Source organism: Mus musculus, chromosome 17 (genome assembly GCF_000001635.26).
Source record: "Mus musculus strain C57BL/6J chromosome 17, GRCm38.p6 C57BL/6J".
Lineage (NCBI taxonomy): Eukaryota > Metazoa > Chordata > Mammalia > Rodentia > Muridae > Mus > Mus musculus.
Window position 1 is genome coordinate 17,947,200 of NC_000083.6, and position 16,896 is coordinate 17,964,095.

Sequence of the window (16,896 nt, forward strand, 5' to 3'; positions counted from 1 at the left end):
GATTGCATAAAATCTGTAGATTGCTTTTGGTGAGATGGACAGTTTTACTGTATTAATCTTGCCAATTTATGAGCATGGGAGATCTTTCCATCTCCTGAGATTTTTGATTTCTTTCTTCAGAGACTTGAAGTTCTTGTCAAACATATCTTTCCCTTGGTTGGCTAGAGTCACATCAAGTTATTTTACATTATTTGTGACTATTGTGAAGGGTTTCATTTCTCTAATTTCTTTATCTGCCTGTTTATCCTTTGAGTAGTGGAAAGCTACTGATTTGTTTGAATTAATTTTATATCCTGGCACATAGCTGAAGTTGTTTATTGGCATTAGGAGTTCTCTATTGGAATTTTTGGGGTCGCTTAAGTATACTATCATATCATCTGCAAATAGTGATATTTTGACTTCTTTTTCAATTCATATCCCCTTTTGACTTCCTTTTGTTGTCTAATTGCTCTAGCTAGGATTTCAAGTACTATATTGAATAGGTAGGGAGAGAGTGGGTAACCTTGGCTAGTCCTTGATTTTAGTGCAATTGCTTCAAGTTTCTCTCCATTTAGTTTGATGCTACTGGTTTTCTGTATATTGCTTTTACTATACTTATGTATGGACATTGAATTCCTGATCTTTCCAAGACTTTTTAATATGAAGGAGTGTTGAATTTTGTCAAATGCTTTCTCAGCATCTAATGAGATGCTCATGTGGGTTTTTCTTTAAGTTTGTTTATATAGTGGATTATGTTGATGAATTTCCATATACAGAACTATCACTGCATCCCTGGGATGAAGCCAACTTGATCATGATGGATGATTGTTTTGATGTTTCTTGGATTTGGTTTGTGAGTATTTACTGATTATTTTTGCATTGATAGTCATAAGGGAAATTTGTCTGAAGTTCTTAATTTGGGACATTGTATGGTTTAAGAATAAGTGTAAATGTGGCTTCACAGAACAAATTGGGTAGTGTTCCTTCTGTTTCTTTTTTTTTGTGGAATAGTTTGAAGAGTATTGGTATTAGGTCTTTTTGAAGGTCTGATAGAATTCTGCACTAAACCCACCTGGTTCTGGGCTTTTTTGGGGGGAGTGGGGGAGACTTTTAATGATTGCTGCTATTTCTTTAGGGGTTATGGGACTGTTTAGATGGTTTATCTGATCCTAGTTTAACTTTGGTACCTGGTATCTTTCTAGAAAATTGTGCATTTCATCCAGATTTTCCAGTTTTGTTGGGTATAGGCTTCTGTAGTAGGATCAGATGATGTTTTGCATCTCCTTGATTTCTGTTGTTGTCTGCCTTTTCAGTTCTGATTTTATTAATTAGGATACTGTCTCTGTGCCCTATGGTTAGCCTGGCTAAGTGTTTCTCTATTTTGTTGATTTTCTCAAAGAATCAGCTACTGGTTTTGTTGAATCTTTGAATAGTTCATTTTGTTTCTACTTACTTTATTTCAGTCCTGAGTGTCTACTCTTGTGTATATTTGCTTCTTTTTGTTCTAGACCTTTCAAGTGTGCTGTCAAGCTGCAAGTGTATTCTTTCTTCTTCTTCTTCTTCTTCTTCTTCTTCTTCTTCTTCTTCTTCTTCTTCTTCTTCTTCTTCTTCTTCTTCTTCTTCTTCTTCTTCTTCTTTTTTGGAGGCACTCAGAGCTATGCCACTGCTTTCATTGTGTCCTTTAAGTTTGAGTATATTGTGCCTTTGTTTTTGTTAAATTCTAAAAAAGTATTTAATTTTCTTTACACCTTCCTAGACCCAGTTATCATTGAGTAGAGCATTGTTCAGCTTCTATGTGTATTTGGGCTTTCTGTTTGTTGTTATTGAAGACCAGCCTTAGTCCTTGGTGATGTGATAGGATGCATGAAATTATTTCCATATTCCTGTATCTCTTGAGGCCTGTTTTGCAACCAATTATATGGTCAGTTTCTGAAGGAGGTATCATGACGTACTGAGAAGAAGGTATACTCTGAGGTTTTAGGGTGAAGTTTTCTCTAAATATCTGTTAACTCCATTTGGTTCATAACTTCTGCTGGTTTCACTGCATCTCTGTTTAGTTTCTGTTTCCATAATGTGTCCATTGCTGAGTGTGGGGTGTTGAAGTCTTTCACTATTATTGTGTAAGGTGCAATGTGTGCTTTGAGTGTTATTAAGTTTCTTTTATGAATGTGGGTACCCTTGCATTTGGAATGCAGATGTTCAGAATTGAGAGTTCATCTTGGGAGAGTTTTTCTTTGATGATTATGAAGTGTCCTTTCTTATCTTTTTTGTTAACTTTTGGTTGAAAGTTGATTTTATTCAATATTAGAATGGCTACTTGAGCTTGTTTCTTGGGTCCATTTGCTTGGAAATTTTTTCCAGCCTTTTATTCTAAGATAGTTTCTGTCTTTGTCACTGAGGTGCATTTCCTGTATGCAGCAAAATTTTGGGCTGTTTACATATCCTGTATGTTGTCTATGTCTTTTTATTGGTGAATTGAGTTCATTGATATTAAGAGATATTAAGGAAAAGTGATTGATGCTTTCTGTTATTTTTTTTTAACTTCTATTTTATTTTTGTTGGAAGTGGAATTTTGTTTGTGTGGCTATCTTCTTTTGGGTTTATTGAAAGAAGATTACTTTCTTGTTTTTATTTTTAGTGTGTAGTTTCCTTCCTTGTTTTGGAGTTTTCCATCTATTATTTTTTGTAGGGCTGGATTTGTGGAAAGATCTTGCATATTTTTGTTTTTGTCATGGAATATCTTGGTTGTGTTTTCCTGTAATTCTTTAAGGGATTTACCTGTTTCCTCTTTAAGGGCTTCTAGCTGTTTATTTGTGTTCTCCTGTATTTCTTATTCTTTCTTTGTTTCTTTTTTAATTAGATATTTTCTTTATTTACATTTCAAATGTTATCCCCTTTCCTAGTTTCCTCTCCAAAAATTCCCTATCGCCTCTCCCCTCCCACTGCTCACCAACCCACCCACTCCTGCTTCCTGGTCCTGGCATTCCCCTATACTGGGGCATAGAATGTTTGCAAGACCAAGGACCTCTCCTCCCACTGATGGACAACTAGGACATCCTCTGCTACATATGCAGCTAGAGACAAGAGTCCTACCATGTGTTTTCTTTGACTGTTGGTTTAGTCCCAGGGAGCTCTGGGAATACTGGTTAGTTCATATCGTTGGTCCTCCTTTAGGACTACAAACCCCTTCAGCTCCTTGGGTGCTTTCTCTAGCTCCTTCATTGGGGACCCTGTGCTCCATCCAATAGATGACTGTGACCATCCACTTCTGTATTTTCCAGTTACTCGCAGAGCCTCACAGAAGACAGCTACATCTGGTTCCTGTCAGCAAAATATTTTTGGCATCTGCAATAGTGTCTGGGTTTGGTGGTTGTTTTTGGGATGGATCCCCAGGTGGGGCAGTCTCTGCATGGTCATTCCTTCAGTCTCTGCTACAAACTTTGTCTCTGTAACTCCTTCCATGGGTATTTTGTTCCCCCTTCTAAGAAGGATTAAAGTATCCACACTTTGGTCTTTCTTCTTCTTGAGTTTCATGTGTTTTGCAAATTGTATCTTGGGTAGTCTAAGTTTCTGGGCTAATATCCACTTATCAGTGAGTGCATATCATGTGTGTTCTTTTGTGATTGGGTTACCTCACTCAGGATTTTAGTGATTCTTTTTTAAGGTCTTCTACTTGTTTACCTGTGTTCTTCTGTAATTCTTTAAGGGATTTTTTGTATTTACTCTTTAAGGTCTTCTACCTATTTACCTGTGTTCTTCTGTATTTCTTTAAGGGACTTATTTACATTCTTCTTAAAGTCCTCTATCATCATCATGATATATGATTTTTAAATCTGAATCTTGCTTTTTCTTTGTGATGAGGCATCCAGGGTTTACTATAGTGGGAGAACTTGATGCCAAGTAGCCTTGGTTTCTGTTGCTATGTTCTTGTACTTGCCTCTCTACATCTGATTATCTTCAGTGCTATCAGCCCTTGCTGTCTCTGACTGGAGCCTGTCCCTCTTGTGATCCTGGTTGTGTCAGAACTCCTCAGAGTCCAGCTGTCTCTATGATCCTGTGATTCTGGGTTCCTGTGATCCTGAGAAGCTTGGTGTGTCAGAGCTCCTGGGAGACAAGATGCCTCTAGGATCAGAAAATCCTGGTGGAACCAAGCTTCTGAGATCCTTTTGTGTCAGAGTTCCTGGGCTTGAAGGTTTCTCTGGGTGTTGCAGATGTGGGTGGGGAACAATAACCTTGGGTTTGCTCTGGGCACTGGTGCAAGCTAGAAGGAACCTGTGACTCTGGCTGGGTAGTGGTTTGTGTTTCCCTCATTCCTATGAGTGTCAGAGAACCTGGGAATCGAGTTTCCTCTAGGTTTTGTGGAACTATGTGAATTCTCTGTTTAGGTCTATACCTTTATTTATTTATTTATTTATTTATTTATTTATTTATTTTAAACTCCAGATTTTATTCACTTCCCAGTTCAAACTCCTACTGCTCCACATCCCATATCTCCTTCCTGGCCACCTGTTTCCACGAGGATATCCCCACTCCTGACCCCCACCCCATCAGACCCCTAAATTCTCTGGGGCCTCCAGTCTCTTGAGGGTTAGGTTCACCTTCTGTGACTAAACCCAGACCCAGTAGTCCTTCACTGTATATGTGTTGGTGGCCTCATATCAGCTGGTGCATGCTGCCTAGTTGTTGTTCCAGTATCTGAGAGACCTCTGGTCTCCTGGTTAATTGAGAGTGCTGGTCCTTTTACAGGGTCTCCCTCCTCCTCAATTTCTTTCAGCTTTCCCCTAATTCAACCATTAGTGCCAGCAACTTCTGTCCATTGGTTAGGTCCAAATATCTGCATCAGTCTCTTTCAGCTGCTTTTTGCTATACCCCATTTTTTGATTGGGCTTTTTGTTTACTTGGTGTTTAACTTCTTGGGTTCTTTTGGATATTAGCCCTCTATCAGATGTGGGGTTAATGAATTTTTTCCCCAATATTTAGGTTGCCCATTTGTCTGTCCTATTAGCTATGTCCTTTGCTCTACAGTAGCTTTCCAATTTCATGAGGTCCCATTTGTCAATTCTTAATCTTAGGGCCTGAGCCATTGGAGTTCTACTTAGAAAAATTTCCCCTGTGCTAATGTGCTCACGGCTGTTTCCCACTTTCTCTTCTTTTAGATTCAGTTTATCTGGTTTTATGTTGTGTTCCTTGATCCATGTGCATGTGAGCTTTGTTTAAGTTAACAAATACCATTCAATTTTCATATTTCTACATACAGACTGCCAGTTAGACCAGCACCATTTATGGAAGATGCTTTCTTTTTTCATGTATATTTTTGGTTTCTTTGTCAAAGATCAAGTGTCTGTAAGTGTGTGGTTTTATTTCCTGGTCTTCAATTCTATTCCTCTGATCTGCCTCTCTGTCTGTACCAATATCACACAGTTTTTACCCATATTGCTCTGTAGTATAGCTTAAAGTCAGGGATGGCGATTCCCCCAGAAGTTCTTTTATGGTTAAGAATTATTTTCATTATTCTGGGTTTCTTGCTTTTCCAGATGAATTTGAGAATTGCCTTTTCTATGTCTTTGAAGAATCGTGTTTGGATTTTGATAGGGACTGTGTTGAATCTTGTTTTTGGTAGGATGGCCATCTTTACTATGCTAATCCTGTCAATCCATGAGCATGGGAGATCTCTCCATTTTCTGAGATCTTAAATTTCTTTCTTCAGAGACTTGAAGTTCTTATTATACAGATCTTTCAGGTGTTTGGTTAGAGATACCCAAAGACATTATGTATTTATTGTGGCTATTGTGAAGGGAGTTGTTTCCCTATTTTCTTTCTCAGCCCATAAATTCTTTGTGTAGAAGAATTTTTAGAGTTAATCTTATATTTATCTCCCTTGTTGAAGCTGTTTATCAGCCATTTTTTCCCTATGTTAATCCTACCAATCCATGAGCAAGGGAGATCTTTCCATATTCCACGGTATTCTTCATTTTTTTTCTTCAGAGACTGGAAGATCTCTTTATAAACATCTTCAACTGGGTTAGAGTTACATTAAGATATTTTATATTATTTGTGACTATTGTGAAGGGTGTTGCTGTATATTGCTTTAATTATGTTTAGTTATGTGCCTTAAATTTCTGATATTTCTAAAACTTTCAACATGATGGGGTGTTACATTTTATCAAAGGCCTTTTAAGTGTTTAATGAGATAATCATGTGGTGTTTTTCTTTGAGTTTGTTTATGTAATGGATTATGACTATGGATTTCCATATATTGAAGCAACCCTGTATCCCATGGATGAAGTGTACTTGATTATGGTGAATAATTGTTTTGATGTGTTCTTGGATTCAGTTTGCCAGAATTTTGTTAAATATATTTGCATTGATATTCATAGGGAAGCTGGTCTTAAGTTTCCTTTCTATGTTGTAACTTTTTGTGTTTTAGGTATCAATTTAATTATGATTTTATAGAATAAATTAAGTAGTGTGCTGTTGTGTCTGGCCAGTAGATCACAACATGGGTTCTAGTCTGGAAAGGCATTTTGGAAACCTGGAAGAGAAGAGGGGCTGGGCTGCACGAGATAAGGAAGGAGCCAAGACAAAGCTCTCTGCTCAAGGTTCAATTTTTACTATTTCGGCACTCAGTTATAAAGGAAGGGGGAGGGGCCCAATTCCCGCCAAATAATCTTGGGATCCAGTAGCAGGGTGATCACGTGATGGCTTCGGAACAGCAAAGTGGCAGGTTCCAGCAGTAGGCGTGGCAGAAAGATTGAGCTGGCAAGCTCCACCCCTGAGCAAGCAGGTTTCAGGCTGGGGGAGGGGAGACTACATCTCCTCCCTGTTGTTAATAAAAATAAAAAAAAAAGAAGAAAGGGCTGGCCTGAGGCAAAAAAATTAATCTATGCTCAATAGTTCTGCCTGAATTTTTAGGGCTAAAGAAAAAACCTGTCTCCGTGGGATTCCCTAACTTTTCTTATGGTAAACCGTATCTGGATAAGACTTTCTATCCTTGTAAACAACTAACAGAAAAGCCCTAAGCAGTAGGCTCTGACTTTATAATGCATATTAGTGCTGAATAGGTAACTTCCTAGTTGAATTTTAAGTAGGGCGTTGGAACCCTGGCTAAGTTTGACTGAACAAATTTGAAATACACTTTATTAAGAATAGCACTGAGTAGATATTCCTCCGCATTTTGGATGACAGGCGGGAAACAGGGAGGAGGGGTATGACCGGCTCTGTAGTACAAGGCCAATTGGCTTTTTTAGGGTGGGAGGCAGTGAAGGGCTTACCCTTCCAACAGTACGGTCTCCAACCTCTCTCCCCCCTATTAATTAAGTTTAAAAAGGCCACGCTTAACTGAGGTGATCAAATGATTTTCTCATCCGTAGATGAGTGGGCTTTTAACCTTGGCTTGGGTGGGCATTGACCCGATTCCTTCCGTGGGTGCTATCACGACCCACACCTGTGGCTCTTGGTATATTTTTGGGGAGGGGAGGCAGAGCCTTAGATATTTTTGTTTTTTAGTTGTAAATAGATACCAACCTCTGTCAAACTGGGTTTATTCCACAGGAAACTCAGAAATGGTCAAGCTGGACCTTCCCCTGCAGTAATTCTCTGCACCAAGTGATACCCATACTATATTTGTATGATCACGAACCAGTATGCACAGTTCTGAGTACTGTGCAGCTCCTAAGGGAGAATTGTCAACCTCAGATTTAGCAAGGCTTAGACAAGAATTATGTCATTAGTAACACCACGATTTGTGGCTAAAATAGGAGCTGGAAGTCTTCCTCCTCATCCCTGTATTTCCCACAGCCTGAGGAACTAAGGGGACCTCACAGTAACAGCAAGGGTGAAAAGCCAGAGGCCAGCTAAGGGACTAAGCTCGTCTATCAAAATAAAAACCAATCTCTTTTAATATTAGAAATATCTACTTTTCTAGCCCTCTTGGTAAACCTAAATTTTAACTCAGATTGAAAGCCACGTGCTGGAATGTCCTTGGAATGAAGATAGCAGTTGCCACCTGTGTGCTCTTGGAGGCGGGGGGGGGGGTTGCGGGGGGGGGGGGGAATGCAAGCCCGCTGTAGTCCAGCTGAAGGTGTGGATTGACCTGCTTGAAAGACAAAAATCTTAGAGAGTGAAGAGTAACATCACAAAGCTTCTTTTGGGGACGTTCAGTACTTTATTCAGTTGCAAATTGTAAAGCTAAGGCTAGTCTCCCGCCTCCTGTCAGGGAGCTGGCTCAGAGAGTAGCAGGAAAACAGCTTTCCTGGGAGCTTTAGTTTCCAGCTGAATATTAAGCAAAAGAGGAATTTTAGTCCTCAAGGTGATACTTATAAGAAGATTCAGAATCTGTGTTCATCTGACGAATTAATCTCTCTGGCAGCCACCGTGCTCTATCTTCATCTCGTGAAAAAACACAAACCGAGCCCCTTCCCCAGATTAGAACCGGATTTGGACCCTTCTATTCGCTAGTCTGTGGGTCCTTCCATTTTACCAATGCATAAGAATTAGAAGTAACTAGATGCCAGTGGCAATCCACTGCAGACTGACCTTTAATATCGGTTCAAAATATTTAGAACAAATAAGGTAAATGCAAGATGAGCCTTTGGTGACCTTGGGGGATGTGCTCTGAATTAACTTTGCTAGGTAATTTAGAATATAGGAATCTCTAACATTTGACTGAATATTAGACCAGTCTAAGATTGAGTTAGAATGACTGGTCACACTGAAGAAAAGAGAAAAATCATTATGATTCTATTAAATGACTAATTTTACCAAGTCAGTATGTACAGTCTCTGATGAACTATTGCCATAAAGTTAAAAGGCTAGAAGCTAGTCTAAACTGAAAAAATGGCAAGCAAGGATGGATCTAAAACATGAATTTAATTTAGTTTTTTAGTCATTTCAATCAGGACACTGAGTCAACTTACCTGCCAGCTCGTCACACAAATTAACTAATATGCTTCTGCAATGTTCTGTGGAGAGAACCTGTTTTTTCTTTTCCTAATAAGGTAGCTGTTTTAGGATCAATCTATAAGCCAATAAGTAGATCCTTTTAAGATACTATAAAGCATTTATTAAATTCTTTGACATTTAAATTTCAAATTTTGAAAATAAAGGTATGATTTAAATAGTGTGCATGGGAATGCACTAAATAGTATGTACGGGGATACAATTTCTCTCTTTTTTGTCTTTTAAGAAGTTAAAGTTTTAAAATTTCACAATATCTAACCTTTTGAATTAATAACTTGTTGACAAAACATTTTAAATACTTGGCTGTAAAGGGGCAGTGACTTATTGTACTTTCAATCATTTTTCTTAAGGAGCGGTTGTAACTAGAAAGCTTGAAAATTTATTAAGAGTCACATGTGCATAATTTATTTATTTATTAACTAGAAATATGCATAAGCAATTGCAGATTTGAGAATTAATAGTATCTGAGGGATGAACAATTTTAAGCAATTGTGAGCTCAGAGATATGGCATTGACTATTAATATATAAATTAAGGTTTGATTGTTCAGCATTTTAAAACACCATCTACAGCACACAACTAGATTATTTGTGCTGGAACAGGGAAAACTGTGTGCTTAAGACTCTGCCCCACAGCAGCTAGTTGGGCCCATGTGGGCCAACGATCGGCTGGGAGGATGAGAAAAATGACTTTACAATAATTTTTTTTTTTTGCCAAAGAATTGTCTTGGGCACAACTAATATTTAATTACCAATGAATATAATTAATAACAATTATAAAAGCTTTTTTTTAATTTTTGTAAAACCTTTTGTAGTAAACTAAAACCCTAAGTAATAAAAGTATATTGTCTCTGAATCTTTTGGGTGAGAGCAAGGATTTAAGGTAAACTTCCTTTAAGAAGCATTAGTTAATAAAATACTTTCTACTTAGGAAACAATATACACTGAAAGATTAAAACTCTTGGTTTATTGTATAGAAGCAGAAACAATAAAAATTTTTCTTACATAAGGTAAAGCTATATTAGCCATACCTAGAGGCAGAATTTTCTAGTGATTACTAGAAAATTACCAGTTCACTAGAAGCAAAACTCTTTGAATTTAAGCATTATTAAACATCTGAATAGATCTGCAACACTGTTAAAAAGAAATTTTCTTGAACACAGGGAAAAACTTTCTCAGGCACTGTTTGCAAAACCAAAGAAAGGCCACAAGCCACTCTGGGGCTGCCCAGAGCCATGCATTGACTCAAACATAAAATACTTTTTAATCTGAGCATCCTGGCCCTCCTGTAATAAGGCCCGATTCTAGAGAAACAATATAACTGTCTACGCCTCTAACTTTTGATACTCTTTCTTAAGATGACTTACAGTTAAAACGTTCTTCACAACTTTAGTGTTGTGAAAAAAAAATTGCCCGTACCGCAGTTTCCTGCCAGGCTGCAACAATAGCCAAACTGTTTGTCTAATCTAGTCACAAAGACAAACATAACTAGATAACTCTGTCCCAGTTTTGTATGAAGTGAGCTGTATGAGCGCTCTCATAAGACGATTACTCTTGTAATAATCTTAATTAACAATATATGGGTGAGTAGAAAATCTTAAATTTGCAATCAAACTGCAAGCTGCAGTCAATGGAACACTGGCAGTTTTAACCATAATTTTTAAGTTTCTTGTGCAACGTTAGGATAATACCTACAACCTTGGGAAAGCAAAACCCAAGTTTAAAACAATTTATCGTCTTTAAAATCAATATTAGAAGCATTACTATCATTTTACAAAGTTTGGCTGCCAATTAATACCTATGAATACCTACTAAAGCAAGCTTTAATGCTTTAATAAAGAGGCATTGCTTTAAATCTTATCTTAAATTTTACTATTTAGGATAGGAACCACATTAATTATTATCTAAACTAGAAATATCTTTAGAGACCCAGCCTTTTGGCCTGTCTTAAGCCACGTGTCGGAAGGACTCTAAACTTGAGTTATCAAATTTAACACTAACCATCTGTAGCAATGTAACAATTATTAATCTTAATCAACAACTTATGAGCTGAATGTGAAAACATGTAGAGCACATTATTAATAAAAAAGAACCAAATGAAGCAGTTACATTTAGACCAATCAGAGAATATTAATTTTTGTAGCTACAATCATAGAATAAAAGGCACTTTACCATTGTCAAACACATTAGTCACAAACCATTTATCAGCTTTTTTATCCCGAAACTAAGAGGCTGTGCACTCGCCCTTTTTTCCTAAAACGAAAGTTTTTCCAGCAGGGGCCCTCCTGCCATGTGTCTGATTCCTGGCTGAAACTCGTGGCAGCTCTAGGCTTTGCAGATAAAGTTTTTTATACCATCTTTATTATCCAACATAAAACATAGAACATTCATTCATACAGACTGGACACGAACATACATGAATTGAACACGAGAACAGATTGGTGCACCAGACATTAGACAAGACACAAAAGGGAACAGAGTACTCCTGCTATAAGGCCCAGAGAGAAATTTCTCTCTGCTTTTTGGGACATTTTCCTCCCTCATGATGCAGTTTTTATTAACTGCAGCAATCTGCCTGATTATTAATTTCCTTTTAATAAACCCTTTCTTTTCTCACGCCTGAAAATGTAGCTTTGGAGAGCCACAGCCTACCGCCTGTTATAGTTCCCAGCTCCTCTTAAGCTTCACTGCTGAACCTAAGTGAACCAGCGCTCGGGTTTAACGCTGTTTCAGCTTAGGCCATACCTTCTCCGTTATGAATTTCCTTTATCCTTTTATTATTCCATGGAGCTCCAAAACAGCAGTGTCTCTTCCAAAAATCCTTTGCCGTTTCTCAGTCCCGAGTTGGTTAGCCAAATGTTGTGTCTGGCCAGTAGATCAAAACATGGGTTCTAGTCTGGAAAGGCATTTTGGAAACCTGGAAGAGAAGAGGGGCTGGGCTGCACGAGATAAGGAAGGAACCAAGACAAAGCTCTCTGCTCAAGGTTCAATTTTAACTATTTCGGCACTCAGTTATAAAGGAAGGGGGAGGGGTCCAATTCCTGCCAAATAATCTTGGGATCCAGTAGCAGGGTAATCACGTGATCGCTTTGGAACAGCAAAGTGGCAGGTTCCAGCAGTAGGCGTGGCAGAAAGACTGAGACGGCAAGCTCCACCCCTGAGCAAGCAGGTTTCAGGCTGGAGGAGGGGAGACTACAGTGTGCCTCCTGTTTATATTTTGTGCAATAATTTGAGAAGTATTGGTACTATGTCTTCCTTGAAGGTCTGATAGAATTCTGCACCAAAATTATCTGGCCCTGGGCTTTTCCTTTGGTTGGGAGACTTTTAATGACTGCTTCTAATTCCTTAAAAGATACTAATATGTTTAGATGATTTGTCTGATCCTGACTTAACTTTGGTACCTTGTATCTGTCTAGAAAATCATCCATTTCATGTAGATTTTCTGATTTTGTAGAATATAGGATTTTGTAGTAGGATCTGATGATTTTTTGAATTCACTCACATTCTGTTGTTATGTCTTTTCATTTCTGATTTTGTTAATTTGGGTACTGTCTAAGTGCCATCTAGTTAGTTTGCTAATAGTTTATCTATCTTGTTGACTTTTTTAGAGAACCAGCTCTTAGTTTTGATCCTTTGTATAGTTCTCTTTGTTTCTATTTCATTGATTTCAGCTCTGAGTTTGATTATTTCGTGTTGTCTATTCCCCTTGGATTTATTTGCTTTCTTTTGTTCTAGAGATTTCATAAGTTCTGGTAAGCTGCTAGTGTAGGATCTCACCAATTTATTTATTTATTTTAAAAGATTTTATTTATTTTATGTATATGAGTACACTATAGCTGTCTTCAGACACACCAGAATAGGGCATTGAATACCATTACAGATGGTTGTGAGCCACCATGTGGTTGCTGGGATTTGAGCTCAGGACCTCTGGCAGAGCAGTCAATGCTCTTAATCACTGAGCCTTCTCTTCAGCCCCTCACCAATTTCTTTATGAAGACACTCAGAGATATGTGTTTTCCTCTTGCACTGCTTTCATTGTGTTCCATAAGTTTTGGTATGCTATGCCTTCATTTTCATTAAATTCTAAAAAGTCTTTAATTTCTTTCTTTAATTCTTCTCTGACTAAATTATCATTGAGTCAAGAGCTGTTGACCATCCACAAGTATGTGGGGTTTCTGCTATTTTATTGTTATTCAAGACCAGGCTTAGTTCATGGTGGTCTGATAGAGTACATGGAATTAGTTCAATCTTCTTGTGTCTGTTGAAGCTTGTTTTGTGGCTGATTACGTGGTCAATTTCAGATAAGATACAATGAGGTGCTGAGAAGGAGGTATATTCTTTTGTTTTATGGTGAATGTTCTGTAGATAACTGTTAAATCCATTTGGTTCATAATATCTGTTAGTTTCATTGTGTTTCTGTTTAGTTTCAGTTTCCATGATCTGTCCATTGATGAGAGTAGAATGTTGAAATCTCGCTCTATTATTGTGTGAGATTTGAGCTTCAGTAATGTTTCTTTTACAAATGTGGGTGCCTTTGCATTTGAGGCATTGATGTTCAAAACTGAGAGTTCATCTTGGTGGATTTTTCCCTTGATGAGTATGAAGTGTCCTTTCCCAACTTTTTTGATAACTTTTGTTTTAAAGTCTATTTTATTGGTAATTAGAAAGGCTACTCCAGCTTGTTTCTTGGGACTCTTTGCTTGTAAAGTTTTTTCACAGCCTTTTACTCTGATTCAGTGTATGTCTTTGTCATTGAGGTGTGTTTCCTCTATGCAGCAAAATCCTGGGTCCTGTTTATGTATCTAATCTGTTGGCCTATATCTTTATATTGGGGATTTGAATCCACTGATGTTGAGAGATATTAAAGACCACTGGTTGTTACTTCTCTGTTATTTTTGTTGTTAGAGGAGGGATTATGTTTGTGTGGTTCTTTTGTGTTTAGTGTGAGAAGGTTAATTTCTTGTTTTTTTCCTTGGGTGAAGTTTCCCTTCTTCTGTTGGAGTTTTCCTTTTATTATCTTCTGTAGTGGAGATATATCATTTAAGTTGTTTTTGTTATAGAATATCTTTGTTTCTCCATCTGTGGTAATTGAGAGTTTGTCTGGGCTGGCATTTTTGTTATCTTAGGGTCTGTATGACATCTGCTCAAGACTTTCTCATATTTAGAGTCTCTGTTGAGAAGTCTATTGTAATTCTGATTCCCTCACTGTTTTTTTCCCCAAGTTTTTATTAGGTATTTACTTCATTTACATTTCAAATGCTATCCCAAAAATCGCCTATACCCTCCACCCGCCCTGCTCCCCTAACTACCCACTCCCACTTTTTTGGCCTTGGTATTCCCCTGTACTGGGGCATATAAAGTTTGCAAGAACAAGGGGCCTCTCTTCCCAATGATGGCCAACAAGACCATCTTCTGCTACGTATGCAGCTAGATATATGAGCTCTGGGAGTACTGGTTAGTTCATATTGTTGTTCTACTTATAGGGTTGTAGACCCCTTCAGCTCCTTGGGTACTTTTTCTAGCTCCTTCACTGGGGGCCCTGTGTTCCATCCAATAGCTGATTGTGAACATCCACTTCTGTGTTTGCCAGGCACTGGCCTAGCCTCACAAGAGACAGCTATATCAGGATCCCTTCAGCAAAATCTTGCTGGCATATGCAATAGTGTCTGCATTTGGTGGCTGATTATGGGATGGACCCCTGGGTGGGGCAGTCTCTGGATGGTCCATCCTTTCATCTCAGCTCCAAAATTTGTCTCTATAACTCCTTCCATGAGTGTTTTGTTCCCAATTCTAAGAAGGGGCAAAGTGTCCACACTTTGGTCTTCATTCTTCTTGAGTTTCATGTGTTTTGCAAATTGGATCTTGGGTATTCTACGTTTGTGGGTTAATATCCACTTATCATAGAGTGCATATCATGTGTGCTCTTTTGTGATTGGGTTATCTCACCCAGGATGATATCCTCTAGATCCATCCATTTGCCTAGGAATTTCATAAATTCATTGTTTTTAATAGCTGAGTAGTACTCCATTGTGTAAATGTACCACACTTTCTGTATTCATTCCTCTGTTGAGAGACATCTGGGTGCTTTCCAGCTTCTGACTATTATAAATAAGGCTGCTATGAACATAGAGGAGTGTGTGCTCTTATTACCAGTTGGAACATCTTCTGGATATATGCCCAGTAGTGGTATTGCTGGATTCTCCGGTAGTACTATGTTCAATATTCTGTGGAACCGCCAGACTGATTTCCAGAGTGCTTGTACAAGCTTGCAATCACACCAGCCATGGAGGAGTGTTCCTCTTTCTCCACATCCTCACCAGCATTTGCTGTAACATGAATTTCTGATCTTAGCCATTCTGACTGGTGTGATGTGGATCTCAGGTTTGTTTTGATTTGCATTTCCCTGATGATCAAGTATGTTAAACATTTTTTCAGGTGCTCCTCAGCCATTCCATATTCCTCAGATGAGAATTCTTTGTTTAGCTCTGTGCCCAATTTTTCCATGAGGTTATTAGATTTTCTGGAGTCCATCTTCTTGAGTTCTTTATATATATTGGAGATTAGTCCCCTATCTGATTTATGATTGGTAAAGATCCTTTCCCAATCTGTTGGTGGCCTTTTTGTGTTATGGACAGTGTCTTTTGCCTTACAGAAGCTTTGTAATTTTATGAGGTCCCATTTGTCAATTCTTGATCTTACAGCACAAGTCATTTCCATTCTGTTTAGGAATTTTTCCGCTGTGTCCATATCTTTGAAGCTTTTCTCCACTTTTTCCTCTAGAATTTTCAGTGTCTCTGGTTTTATGTGGAGTCCCTTGATCCATTTAGACCTAAGTACAAGGAGATAAGGATGGATCAATTCCAGTTCTTCTACATTATAACCGCCAGTTCTGCAAAGCACCATTTCTTGAAAATGCTGTCTTTTCTCCACTGGATGGTTTTAGCTCCCTTGTCAAAGATCAAGTCACCATATATATGTAGGTTCATTTCTGGATATTCAATTCTATTCTATTCTTCGACCTGTCTGTCACTATACCAGTACCATGCAGTTTTTATCACAATTTCTCTGTAGTACAGCTTTAGGTCAGGCATGGAGATTTCACCAGAGATTCTTTTATCATTGAGAAGAGTTTTTGCTATCTTAGGTTTTTTGTTATTCCAGATGAATTTGCAAATTTCCCTTTCTAATTCATTGTGAGTTGGAATTTTGATGGGGATTGCATTGTATCTGTAGATTGCTTTCAGCAAGATAGCCATTTTCACTATATTGATCCTGGCAATCCATGAGCATGGGAGATCTTTCCATCTTCTGAGATCTTTGATTTCTTTCTTCAAACACTTGAAGTTCTTATCATACAGATCTTTCACTTCCTTAGTTAGAGTCACACCAAGCTATTTTACATTATTTGTGACTACTGTGAAGGGTGTTGTTTCCCTAATTTCTTTCTCAGCCTGTTTATCCTTTGTGTAGAGAAAGGCCATTGATTTGTGAGTTAATTTTATATCCAACTACTGTAGGTTTTGGAGTTGTCTGGTAGAATTTTTAGGGTCACTTATATATACTATCATATCATCTGCAAAAAGTGATATATTGACTTATTCCTTTCCAATTTGTATCCCCTTGACCTCCTTTTGTTGTTGAAGTGCTCTGGCTAGGACTTCAAGTCGTATATTGTATGGGTAGAAAGAAAGTTGGCAGCATTTTCTATTCTCTGATTTTAGTGGGATTGCTTCCAGCTTCTCACCATTAACTTTGATGTTGGCTACTGGTTTGCTGTAGATTGCTTTTATTATGTTTACATTTGGGCCTTGAATTCCTGATCTTCCAGGACTTTTATCATGAATGTGTGTTGGATTTTTCAAATGCTTTCTCAGCATCTAACGAGATGATCATGTGGTTTTTGTCTTCGAGTTTGTTTATACAGTGGATTACGTTGATGGATTTCTGTATATTAAAACATC